The sequence below is a fragment of the Podarcis vaucheri genome (assembly GCF_965113315.1).
Source record: "Podarcis vaucheri genome assembly, chromosome: 4".
NCBI lineage: Eukaryota > Metazoa > Chordata > Lepidosauria > Squamata > Lacertidae > Podarcis > Podarcis vaucheri.
The window spans coordinates 22,927,353-22,941,676 of NC_138762.1; the positions used below are offsets into that span (position 1 = coordinate 22,927,353).

At 43.0% G+C, this 14,324-nt stretch overlaps 1 protein-coding gene across 6 annotated transcripts in view; it reads left to right on the plus strand.

The window, feature by feature from the left end:
- The window catches only part of GRIA4 (glutamate ionotropic receptor AMPA type subunit 4), a 252,480-nt gene that overhangs the window by 12,933 nt on the left and 225,223 nt on the right, over nt 1–14,324 (plus strand). The gene's annotated exons all lie outside the window — the stretch shown is intronic.

Here is a 14,324-nt window from a genome sequence, read left to right on the forward strand (position 1 = left end):
CGCAAGACGAAACGTCTTGCGAGTTCTTGCGAGTTTGTTTCCTTTTTCTTAAAGCCGCTAATAGCCACTAAGCCGTTAATAGCCGCTAAGCCGCTAAACCTCTAATAGCCGCTAAGCCCCTAATAGCCGTGCTTCGCAAGACGAAAAAACCGCAAGACGAAGAGACTCGTGGAATGGATTAATTTCGTCTTGCGAGGCACCACTGTATATTCAAAGCTGCCTTATACTGAATCAGACCATCTAGACTACTGCAGTGTACTCTGACAAGCAACAGCCCTTCCAGGTTTTAGCCAGAGTTCTTGTTTTCCAGTTCTTGCTGCCTGAAATCAGTTTGACTGGATTTACCAGGAAATTAGCCAGGAGTGCTCTGTATGCAAAACGTTTGCTCTATCACTAAGCTATGGAACACCTCAGTAACAAGCTAGCAATAGTGCTGTATACATAAACATAAATGCCATCATATAGCACAAGCATATGCAAACCCATTCAAATTATTCCTGGATTGGAATGATTTGTTCAGAACAATTTTCGCAGATTTTTTTTTTTTTTTTTTTTTTGCAATTGCTCTATTCAGAGCACCAACCAGCTTTTAAAAATCATTTGTGTTGGTATTGATCATTGGACCCCCTTCAATGCTGGGGTCCACATCATGCTGGGCTTTTTGTTGCTGATCAGGTTGTGTGTTTGTGTGTGTGTGCGCATCTTGAATCTTGTTGCTTGTGCACCAGTGAATAGGCAATTTTAGTTTGGCTCCATGAAAATTGCAAATATTTTTGTATCCCTAACTTGAGAGTTACTTTAAGCACACTTAGGAGTTTGCATAAATCCATGGGTGTTTTGATTTGTTTCTTAAGACAAGAAACCACTGCATGCCATATCACAAACTGTTATTGGAAATTATCATAAAGTTCAAAAGCAGTTTGCTGTGCAAAGTGGATGACAGCTTTTCAAGCAACACAATTGCAAAACTCCACTGGGAATGAGGAAACAAGCTACTTTGCAATCTACAATCCAGAAAAACTGCACAACAAAATAGCTATGTGAAAGAAGGAATAGAATAAATTATAGAAGTATATGAGAGCCGAAGACATATTCCTGCCACGTAGAGAAAAAATAATGCATACATGTATGCAAATGTATGTAATATCTGCAAAAGAAGAGCATTAAGTATCATGGATTCTATGTATCTTAAATATGATATTTTCACCTATTTGACTTGCAAGATAAACATAGAATATGTGGAGTTATCTATGGCCTGTTATATACACCTTCTTTTTCTGTGCTGGTGGCATTGCCTGCTCATGGCAACCGAATCACTCACTTGTTGCAAGCTGAAGCTTGATGGGGCTACACTAGCACTGAAGTAGTGGGTAGGTAGTTTGGGGGGTACTCCTGGATCAACTGTGGTCACTTGAGGCTCAAGTGGCTTCGGTGACACAGAGTGTGTTCTATCAGCTTCAGCTGTTGGTCCAGCTACACCCTATCTGGACAGGGATAGCCTAACTTCTGTTGTCTTTGTTCAGGTAACCTCTAGGTTAATTGCTGCAATATACATGGGGCTGCCTCTGAAGATGGTTCAGAAACTTCAGCTGGTGCAGAATTGGGTGGTGAGGGTGCTCACTGGGTCAAGATGTTTGAGTATACAACACCAATCCTGGCCCAACTGCACTGGCTGTCCAATTCAAAGTGCTGATTTTGTCCTATAAAACATTTAAATGGTTCAGAACCACAATACCTCAAGGAGTGCTTCTTCCCACATGAATGGACCCTGAGATCACCCTCTGAGGCCCTTCTTTGTGTGCCTCCTCCAAGAGAGGTCTGGAGGACGGCAACACAAGAACAGGACTTTTCTGCTGTGGCTCCCCATTTGTGGAATGCTCTCCTCAGGGAGGCTCCATGAACCAGGCCTTTGGCTGATCAAACAATCTACGGCTTTTTAAATGTATGTGTGTCAGCAGAGTGGGGTGGGCTATTGGCTTGTTTCTTGTTTTGTTATGCATTTTGTGCCCTTATTTTGTATTTTTATGTTGTGAACCGCCTTGTGATCCAGTGCAGTGTAGTGGTTAAGAGCGGTGGACTCATAATCTGGTGAACTGGGTTCACTTCCCCGCTCCTCCACATGCAGCTGCTGGGTGACCTTGGGCCAGTCACACTTCTTTGAAGTCTCTCAGCCCCACTCACCTCACAGAGTGTTTGTTGTGGGGGAGGAAGGGAAAGGAGAATGTTAGCCGCTTTGAGACTCCTTCGGGTAGTGATAAAGCGGGATATCAAATCCAAACTCTTCTTCTTCGGATGTAGGGTGGTATACAAAGTTAATGAATAGATGAAATAAAGGAATTAATTTTTGAATGCTACCACAAACCTCCTAAATAGGCTGGTCTGCCTTGTTTGCTGTAGGTGACAGTAGGCCATAATTTTGTGTTTCCGATATGCTCTGAAATGGGAGTGGAAAAATCACCTTGGGTCATACATTTGTTCATCATAGTGTTGAGGCAGAGAAGAATGAATGGATTCTGATGCTACTCTTGTTTGTGCACATGAGCAGTGGCTAGAGCAGCAATCAGGGAGAAAGGGAATACATTCATACCTTGGAAGTTGAACGGAATCAGTTCTGGAAGTCCATTCGATTTCCAAAACATTTGGAAACCAAAATGTGGCTTCTGATTGCCTGCAGGAAGCCCCGCTGGACATTTGGCTTCCAAAAACCATTCAAAAACCGGAGCACTCACTTCCGGGTTTCAATGGTTAGGGAGCCGATTTGTTTGGGAGCCAAGGCGTTCGAGATCCAAGGTACAACTGTATCGTCAATGGCAATTTACTTGTGAAGCCTCTCTCCTATGTTGCTCTTCAAAGCTTGGGGAAATACATTCTCTCCCCCCGCAAACACACAAAGTTAGCAAAAACATGGTCATTCTCTATTCGTAAATTTGTGTTTAATATTGACATTGTTCGATTCAAAGCATTTCCTGACTCCTAGAGGAAAAAACCCTAAATGGAACAATAAAATTGAGCCACAGCCTGATACTGTGGATGACTAGTGATTAAAAGTAACTGTCCACCATTTTTATTTTTTTAAAAAAAGACATTTTATTTGATTTTTAAATATGGGAGGCCATTAGCATGGGAGATATTCTAACTATATATATATGGTATGTTTCCTTACAAGGGAAATCTATGTTACAGCAGTGCATTCTTCTCTCGATGGCACATATAGTTCCCATTAGCTCTAATGCAAGTTAAGTGTTTGCACCATGAGTTATAGCCCAAAGGATTAGCTATTAAAATGTTGGTTTATTAGGCAGTGCAGTAAAGAGGTTGCACTGCTTTCCCTCTGAGTCTTTTGCTAAGAAAGTATTGTCGGAGGACTGTTAGGATTTATTGATGTGGTAAGCAAGTGGTTTGTATCTAGTTCAATATTCTCCACCGGGACCCTTTTCCTGCCAAAAAAAATGTTTTGCACAATTAATTAAAATTAAGAAAGTTAAACTTGCATCTACCTTTGATTACAGAACAAATGCTTTCTCAGAAGATTGTCTCTGTTAATTGCAAACGTACCACCAATTAACTACCTTTAAAATTACAGTGGAACAAACAAACAAATCCCATAATTAACTGATTCGATAGTTTCCTTTGAGATAACTTCGTAAAGGTATTTCAAGTCATGCGTGTTTATTCAGGAGTGAGTTGCTGTGCTGGGACATTGGGCTTATTCACAATAAGTCTCAAATGGTATGTAGCCCTCTAGCACACAGATTGCCATCTGGAGCAACCTGGCTTCCTCTGAAGATGGCCAAGTTTTGATATTTAATCAGCCAGTCAGAGGAATGTTCTTATGCCACTAGAACATTTAGTGACCATTTGCTGGCAATGTAGGTGAAGTTCAGTGAAGCACATATTTTGGAATTGGTCCATTGCTGCTCTGTATAAGGTGGTGGTGTCAGCTGCAACACCACCACACAACCACTGGAACTGGAGTTGTCCTGATGGCTGTGTTCCAATAACACAGTGGAGGATTTGCACATTGTTGCTCCTGTCTTTCTGTTTAATGCATATTAGTGGTCCAAAACAGTGAGAACGAAGACACCAGTCCATCACATGACTGTACCAGGGAGGGAATTCCATACACTTTGATCCTTCTTGTAAACATCTTGAACACAGGAGGGTCCTGCCTCGCAGTTTGAAATACTGGGCCATCTGTGCAAAGCATAAATACTACCACTGAGCACCATTGTGCTAGAGTCTGGGTAAACAGTAATGCATGTTTGGAAAGGAAGTGCCAAACTCATTGTGAACAAGTGCGGCATCAATGGCAGAGTGTATCAGGCTGCATTCTTTGCTATGGCTCGCTTTTATTGTGTGGTGGAAACATAAAGAGATCTCTGCCAAGCAGATGACTGTGGCTTCTGCCTGTTCAGCCCTATTCACTGTTTTTAACCACTGTTAAACCACAGAGCCTAGGACTTGCTGATCAGAAGGTCGGCAGTTCGAATCCCCGTGACGGGGTGAGCTCCCGTTGCTCGGTCCCTGCTCCTGCCAACCTAGCAGTTTGAAAGGATGTCAAAGTGCAAGTAGATAAATAGATACCACTCCAGTGGGAAGGTAAAGGGCATTTCCGTGTGCTGCTCTGGTTCGCCAGAAGCGGCTTAGTCATGCTGGCCACATGACCTGGAAGCTGTACGCGGGCTCCCTCGGCCAATAAAGCGAGATGAGCGCAGCAACCCCAGAGTCGGCCACAACTGGACCTAGTGGTCAGGGGTCCCTTTACCTTTACCTAAGCATCCACAAAAGGCAATTTAGTGGCGAAACAAACTATATTTTGAGTAATGATACTGTTCATAAGGAGATAGTACAGTGGTGCCCCGCAAGACGAATGCCCCGCAAGACGAAAAACTCACTACACGAAAGGGTTTTGCGGTTTTTGAGCTGCTTCGCAAGACGAATTTCCCTATGGGCTTGCTTCGCAAGACGAAAACGTCTTGCAAGTTTGTTTCCTTTTTCTTAACACCGTTAATACAGTTGCGACTTGACTTTAAGGAGCAACTCATAGAACACGGTGTGGTAGCCTTTTTTGAGGTTTTTGGTGATTTTTGAAGCTTTTCCAAAACTTTTCTGACACTGTGCTCCACAAGACGAAAAATTCGCTAGGCGAAAAAACTCGCGGAACTAATTAATTTCGTCTTGCGAGGCACCACTGTATTAAGAATGACCTGCCATTAAAATGCATATTTTGTGGGATCTCTGTAAAGGTATTTTCTGTGTAAATCCATGCAGAAGGAAGCCATAGAAGATTTCTACATTGCAGGGGGTGGGACTAGATGACCCTCAGGGTCCCTTCAAACTCTACAACTCTACGATTCTATGAAATGAAATGTCTTTGTAAAGGATTAATAGCTAAACAGTGAATATTTGTTGTCAAGTATTGGGTAAGTGGCATACCTTGATGAGTTTTTCTGTTTTATTTTATTATTATTGAGAACAGCCTATATACATATTTTGCTTAAGTAAATCCACCGGTTTGGGGGGAAAGTGCGTTAAATGAAGAGATTAAAAGCATGGCTGACCTTCTTCCTGCAGGTGCACTGGATAGAAATTCTTTTGATTTCTGGAGGAGAAAATAGTTGAATTGGCAGTGGATTATCATTTGAAAGTCAATTGTCACCTTTTAGGGGGAAACTCTGTTGCCAACAAGCCTGTCTGGATGCGTAGCCAAAAGGCAGCTGTGTCTCTGCATGAGCTTTTTACACTCCCTCCCCCCAGCTAATTCAAAGGCCCATACACTAAATCTAGCACTTGGGGACAGTATGTGGATTTATGATAACCCCTAAGGGACTGTAAGTTTCATTTACTCATAGAGGTAGTTTTTTTTTTTTTAATGGCTTCAGGAATAACTCTGTAATAACTTTCTTTATATACTTATTTACTTTTTTCCTGGCAACACAATATGTGATAGGGACAAAAATTATATATTAGACAAAATATAGGTTAGAGCTTGTTGCTTGCTTTCACCGCTTTCTACATACAGATTTATGTCTGAGGGAGAGGAAAAATCATCTTAGCGTTGGAGTAGATTGCTAAGAAAAAATCATTTTGGCATGTTTCAGTCAAGTGCCTTGATTCACTTATTGTGGTCAAAGCATGGATTGGGCATTGTGAGTGGGCAACACTTTACTGCAATGAGATAATGGGCTCCCTCTTCCCCTTTCCTTCTGTTCTTACACGCCCCGATTCCCCTTACATCATACTATACCTCATAGTTCGTCTCTGCTCCAGGATTGGAAACCATGGTTTTGACTACAGTCAGATGGTTTGTCTCTGCAACATCTGAACTCAGCCCACATGTCGGCCAATTGATGCTTTTTTCCAGTTCTGAAATTTTACTGTAACTGTCAGCATTGCTCAGCATTGCACAAAGATAAGGACAGCTTTCCTTTCTTAACAGTTATCTAAAATGCTTCAGTAGTGGAAATTAGCGTAGTCAGATAGTCCAGGTGGAGGGTAGGATCTGTTAAGCCTGCTTTTGAAGATTTTTAGGTCATTGTTTTAAATCCACATGTGAACATTTAGCCTACTTTTTCTTTGGAGTTGCTAATCACGTGTTTCCTTTCCCTTTGCCCATTCTCTTCCCAGCTTGTCTTCATCTCTGATTCCTGTCTCTGGTGTTTTTATGTCACTTTCATTCCTCTGAATCATACCACATTTTAGCCCTTCTGCTTCCTTGGGCTTGCCTCCATTTTAGATCGCTGGCTGCATTTTCTCAAGATGTTTCCATCCTATCCTCTACCTCTGATTAGCTTTCCTACTGGCATCCAAAGATCCTTCTGTCTGCTCCAGCCCTCTGAGACGTTAGGGTAGCTCAGACGATCATTGTCAGCAGTTTTACCACTACTGAAAAATCCCCAAGTACTTTACAATATAGATTTCTTTCAGTGGCCATTGTGTGCACAATCTTATGGATCTGATTGAAGTAAATGGAATTTGAGCCTATTGTATTATGGTTGCAGCCTTATACTGCAATCGTGTACATGTTTACATTGAAGTATGTTCCTCTTTGTTTAATGGGGATCATTTAAAGATAATGATGCAGCCTTATTCTGTAATAGTTCCCAACTGATGCTGTTTCCTGTGATGGAACTGCATCCTTAAATGATGACCAAGTCCACCTATTTATCATGCTAAATGTTGCCTTTGTTACTTGGCTCAGTCAGTTTCTAATTCCTGTTATGCAGAGCATAATTCATGGCTGGGGAGTTGCAGCCAAGAAGATGTTGGCAACATGCATATCTTGACCAGGTTTGCCAAATCTTGACTGAAAAGATATCTCTTCCCCTTTTTAATAGCATGCAGATTATGGATTGGGCAGCTTCTCCAATTGTACTAGCTCATTAACATGAAAAGCTGCATATGTTGAATCTGTGCTGCTACACACTAATTAAAAGTACAAAGCACTGTTTTTCATGACCAAAATGTGAAATCTAGAAATGATATCTGCTTATGCACACACAAAAAGGATAAACTGAAGTGAAAGAGGGCGGTTTTTATGGGGAACAAAAGTAGTAAAAGAGAGAAGATATTTTGCTGGAAATTGTGGGGCTAATGATAAGTAGTGATGTATGAAGTGAGAACTGGACCATAAAGAAGGCTGATCGCTGAAGAATTGATGCTTTTGAATTATGGTGCTGGAGGAGACTCTTGAGAGTCTCATGGACTGCAAGAAGATCAAACCTATCTATTCTTAAGGAAATCAGCCCTGAATGCTCACTGGAAGGACAGATCCTGAAGCTGAGGCTCCAATACTTTGGCCACCTCATGAGAAGAAAAGACTCCCTGGAAAAGACCCTGATGTTGGGAAAGATTGAGGGCACAAGGAGAAGGGGATGACAGAGGACAAGATGGTTGGACAGTATTCTTGAAGCTACCAACATGAGTTTGACCAAACTGCGGGAGGCAGTGGAAGACAGGAGTACCTGGCGTGCTCTGGTCCATGGGCTCATGAAGAGTCGGACACAACTAAACAACAACACAATGATAAGTAACCCCCACTGATGATTTATATGAAAATGTTGTAGCATAACAGTTCAAGTCCCACCAATTGCATCATATCTCGTCACCTCAAACTAGCTATCTCTGCTGAAAATGGATTCTTGCTTACTGTCATGGCCTCAGACCAGGAATCCTCAAATGCTGAATTCTCCTATAATAGTTGCCCCAAGGAGCATCCACTCCCCAATCATTCCCATGTGAAAGTGAAGAGGAAATCCTACTGCAAAGTGTAATATGAACACACTGCAGAAAGTCAAACAAAGAAAGCTGAGCAACCCCCGGGGCATATATGAAGCAAAGCAGCCAGGTCTTGTGCCTCTTGTTTTTGCTGCTTACCCAGAGCCACAAAATGGTGTTATCATACACCAGTGGCCCATTATGCATGATTGGAATTGCAACAGGCCTTAAGGAGAAGAGCGTGACTAGCTTAACTTCTCTGCAGCACACCAGGATGAGTTTTGTTCTGGATTAATGCCATTTCATGGATCATTAACTGTCACACACCTGAGATATGGCAGCTTTTTTCAACATGCATATGAGCCAGTTACAGAATAAGCCTGCATAGTTATCTGTGAGTAAACTTTATTAAACAAATACGAACATAATTCAATAATTTAGTTGAGATTCCTGCATAGCAGGAGGTTGCTCTGGATGACTCTCAGGATCCCTTCCAACTCTACAGTTCTGAGATTCTCTTATTCTATGCCTTGATGCTCTATGCCTGGCCTATTCCTCCTACTGTTCCTGTATACAAAAACTTAATTGGAATACATGCCAAGTCAGTACTTGTGCAAATGAAATTAGTGGCACTTAGGACAGTGGATGGTCTGGTTCTGCGCTTGCCCATTTAAGCACTTTTGGTCTGACAAAGCCTATTGGCACCAGCAGAGCTCTGCAGGTACACTTGAAACACTATAACTCCATGACATACCACAATCTTTGCATGTAGAAAATTCCAAGTTCAACATGTTGGCATATCTAGCTATCTTGGATAGGCTTCTGTCCAAGACCCTGAAAAATAACTGCTAGAAAATACTGAACTAAATGAGCCAATAGCTTGCCTCTTTTTAAGGAAGCTTCAATGTTCAGTTGCCTATTGCATCTACTTTTAGTTGGGCATCAACCATGGAATCAGCAAGGCACCTCTCCAAAAATTTCATCATCAATTCATAGTATATTATGCAAAAACTGGCCTAAACAACAAACTGACATGTTTATCTAGTAATGATCAGGACTGTTGGTGTTGGAGTGTCAGCTCACATTTACATAGGAGCTTTCCTTAATTTTGTATTCTACTACCAAACCAAAAGTACAGGGAAGAAGTTACCAAAAAACCAAGTATGCTAAACCTCATGAGTAGCTCTGAAGTGTCATCAGTATACATAAAACCATAGAATTAGAATCATAGAATCATAGAATCATAGAGTTGGAAGAGACCACAAGGGCCATCGAGTCCAACCCCCTGCCAAGCAGGAAACACCATCAGAGCACTCCTGACATATGGTTGTCAAGCCTCTGCTTAAAGACCTCCAAAGTAGGAGACTCCACCACACTCCTTGGCAGCAAATTCCACTGTCGAACAGCTCTTACTGTCAGGAAGTTCTTCCTAATGTTTAGGTGGAATCTTCTTTCTTGTAGTTTGGATCCATTGCTCCGTGTCCGCTTCTCCGGAGCAGCAGAAAACAACCTTTCTCCCTCCTCTATGTGACATCCTTTTATATATTTGAACATGGCTATCATATCACCCCTTAACCTCCTCTTCTCCAGGCTAAACATGCCCAGCTCCCTTAGCCGTTCCTCATAAGGCATCGTTTCCAGGCCCTTGACCATTTTGGTTGCCCTCCTCTGGACACGTTCCAGTTTGTCAGTGTCCTTCTTGAATTGTGGTGCCCAGAACTGGACACAGTACTCCAGGTGTGGTCTGACCAGAGCAGAATACAGTGGCACTATTACTTCCCTTGATCTAGATGCTATACTCCTATTGATGCAGCCCAGAATTGCATTGGCTTTTTTAGCTGCCGCGTCACACTGTTGGCTCATGTCAAGTTTGTGGTCAACCAAGACTCCTAGATCCTTTTCACATGTACTGCTCTCAAGCCAGGTGTCACCCATCTTGTATTTGTGCCTCTCATTTTTTTTGCCCAAGTGCAATACTTTACATTTCTCCCTGTTAAAATTCATCTTGTTTATTTTTGCCCAGTTCTCTAATCTGTCAAGGTCGTTTTGAAGTGTGATCCTGTCCTCTGGGGTGTTAGCCACCCCTCCCAGTTTGGTGTCATCTGCAAATTTGATCAGGATGCCCTTGAGTCCATCATCCAAGTCGTTGATAAAGATGTTGAATAAGACCGGGCCCAAGACAGAACCCTGTGGCACCCCACTAGTCACTCTTCTCCAGGATGAAGAGGAACCATTGATGAGCACCCTTTGGGTTCGGTCAGTCAGCCAGTTACAAATCCACTGAGTGGTAGCATAGTCAAGACCGCATTTTACCAGCTTCTTTACAATAATATCATGGGGCACCTTGTCAAATGCCTTGCTGAAATCAAGGTAGACTACATCCACTGCATTCCCTTCATCTACCAGGCTTGTAATTCTGTCAAAAAATGAGATCAGGTTAGTCTGACATGACTTATTTTTCAGAAATCCATGCTGACTATTGGTGATCACAGCATTCCTTTCTAGGTGCTCACAGACTGTTTGCTTAATGATCTGCTCCAGAATCTTCCCTGCTATTGATGTCAGACTGACTGGGCGGTAATTATTTGGTTCCTCTCTTTTCCCCTTTTTGAAAATAGGGACAACATTTGCCCTCCTCCAGTCTGCCGGGACTTCGCCTGTTCTCCAGGAATTCTCAAAGATGACTGCCAGTGGTTCTGAGATCACATCTGCCAGTTCTTTTAATACTCTTGGATGCAGTTCATCTGGCCCTGGAGACTTGAATACATCTAAACTAGCCAAATATTCTTGTACTATCTCCTTAGTTATTCTGGGCTGTGTTTCCTTTGCTGAATCATTTGCTCCAAATTCTTCAGGTCGGGCATTGTTTTCTTTATCGGAGAAGACTGAGGCAAAGAAGGCATTGAGGAGTTCAGCCCTTTCTGTGTCCCCTGTTTGCATTTCACCATCTTCTCCTCTGAGTGACCCCATTGTTTCTTTGTTCTTCCTTTTGCTACGAACATACCCATAAAAGCCTTTTTTGTTGCTTTTAACCTCTCTAGCAAGCCTGAGTTCATTCTGTGCTTTAGCTTTTCTGACTTTGTGTCTACACGTGCTGGCTATTTGTTTGAATTCCTCTTTGGTGGTTTCCCCCCTTTTCCATTTTTTGTACACATCCTTTTTTAATCTTAATTCAGTTAAAAGTTCTTTAGATAGCCACCCTGGCTTCTTTAGGCACCTTCCATGTTTCCGTCTCATTGGTATTGCCTGACGTTGTGCTTTTAGTATCTCCCTCTTAACAAACTCCCAGCCATCATGAACTCCCTTTCCTTTTAGTATTGTTGTCCATGGGATCTCACCCAGCACTTCCCTAAGTTTTATGAAGTCGGCTTTCTTAAAGTCAAGAAATTGAGTCCTAGTATGCTTGGCTACTCCTTTCCGCTGTATAGTAAACTTCAGAAGAGCATGATCACTCGCGCCTAATGATCCTTCCACTTCTACCCCACTAACCAGGTCATCAACATTGGTTAGGACCAGATCTAAAATGGCTATTCCTCTTGTTGCTTCTCCCACTTTCTGGACAATGAAGTTGTCTGCAAGGCCAGTGAGGAATCTGTTTGACCTTATGCTCTTGGCTGAGTTTGACGTCCAACAAATATCCGGGTAATTGAAGTCCCCCATTACTACTATCTCCCTTCCTTTTGCATGCTTGGCCATCTGTTCCAGGAAGGCATCATCTATGTCCTCCGTTTGGCTTGGGGATCTATAGTAAACTCCCACAATGAGGTCTCTGTTATTCTTCTCTCCCTTAATTTTGACCCAAATGCTCTCACTTTGGCTTTGAGGATCTAAATCTTGGATCTCTTCACAGGTATACACATCCCTGACATATAACGCCACTCCTCCTCCTTTCTTGTCTGGTCTGTTTCTCAGAAATAGATTGTATCCCCCCATTATTACATTCCAATCGTGGGACTTATCCCACCAGGTTTCAGTGATGCCTATTATGTCATATTTAGTTTGCTGTACCAAGAGCTCAAGCTCATCTTGTTTATTTCCCATGCTTTGCGCATTAGTGTACAGACATTGAAGTCCATTAATCATTCCCCCGTGTCTCTTATTTAAGGATTTTTTCCTCCCACCACTAGGTCCGCGTGCTGTTTGCTCCATTTGGTCTATGACATTTGGATGATCATCTTCATTAATTGATAGACTCCTACCTTCAGGAGCACTGTCTCCCTCCCCCACATTAGTCAGTTTAAAGCCCTCCTGATGAGGTTTCTGAGATTTTTGGCAAAGACATTTCTCCCAACCGTTGTGAGGTGCAGCCCATCACTTGCCAGAAGTCCATCTTCAAGAAACTGCAGTCCGTGATCTAAGAATCCAAACCGTTCCTGTTTACACCATTTGCGAAGCCAGCTGTTCACTTCCACTATTTTCCCCTCTCTCCCTGGGCCACGTCGTTCAACTGGGAGGACAGATGAGATGACAATTTGTGCATTTAGTTGCTTCAATTTCCTGCCGAGAGCCTCGTAGTCTCTTTTGATCTTCTGGAGGCTATTGCTTGCAGTGTCATTGGTTCCCACATGAACCAAGAGGAAGGGGTATTTGTCAGTGGGTTTTATGATTCCTTGCAGTCGTTCAGTTACATCTTGGATCTTAGCCCCGGGGAGACAGCACACTTCCCGAGACATCTTGTCAGGCCCACAGATCACTGCTTCTGTTCCCCTCAGTAGGGAATCCCCTATCACCACTACACGCCTCCTCTTGGGTTTGGTCGGGGTTCTTCCGTGAGCTGTCCGTTCCAAGGTCGCCTGCACATTCCCTGAGGACTGACTTTGCTGCTCGTCTTCATATACCTGATCGACTGTAATGAGGGAGAGATCCTCAAATGGAGTCTGCTCTTCGTCTTCCATGCTAGGGGAGAGGACCTCAAAGTGATTGTGTATTTCTAAGCAATCAGAGTGAACCCTGGGCCTCCTACTTCTTTGAGTCACATTTCTCCATATATCTGGCTCCTGTGTTGGTGAACTAGACTCCTTCTCAGGGGAGTCCCCTGTCTCCTCCTTGGTGGAGACGGTGTGCTCTGTTGCTTCCAAGAAGAGCTCCAGCTCTCTAATTCTTTGGAGCGTAGCTACACGTTCCTCCAGTTGCTGGACTTTGTCTTTTAAGAGGGCAATCAATATGCAATTGCTGCAGGTAAAGCTGCCTGCAACCTTTGGCAAGATGGCAAACATTGCGCAGGAATCGCAGGCGACTGCAGCTGTTCCCTCCCCTTCCATCTTGAGATCGTGTTGTTGGGGTTGGCTACAGAGGTCCTCCATCATAAAAAGCTTGAAGACAGGACAAATAACTTCCCCCACACAAAAAAACACCTAGATCTCCCCCAACAAACGTTTGAGACTAGCTCCCCTAAATCTAAAAGATGGATCTAACTGCGCGCCCCCCTCTGACCTTTACACAGGGAAAACAGCTAATCAGCCACAAAGAAACACACACACACACACACACACACAAGAAAACCCTTTTTGCTCCTTCTTCAACTGCTGCCCTGCAAACTCTGAATTGTAGGGTTGGAAGGGAACCCAAGGATTATCTAGTCCAACCTCCTGCAATGCAGTAACCACAGCTAAAGAATCCTTGACAGATGGCCATCTAACTTCCAATGAAGGAGAGTCCATCACCTTCTGAGGTAGTTGGTTCCGCTGTTGAACAGATCTTACATGGAGGTATACAGAGTTTCATAAGCAACAAATAGACTCTAGTCCATGTGTTAAGAAAGAAAAAAAGAAAGCCTGTAACCCTTGTAGAACCTGAGAAATGAGGCAAAATGTAGAGCCACTAATCTCCTCATTTGTTCAGTGAGAACCTAGCCTGTTCCAACCTTTCAGTGGGAATGATATTTAGGACAGCAGATGTAGCAAGGCAGCTGCAGTCTCTAAGGGAGCCAGCACAGTCATGCTAAGCTCCGCTTTGGCTTAAAATTATATATGAATGCAGCCATGCTATGGAGGCCCAAGTTCACCGGCTATGAGCCTGCCTTGAGTATGGGGCCAGGGGTAGAACTTTGAGCTAATCATTATCCCTGAACATAAACTATCATCCAACATTGTTGTGTGAATAAAATG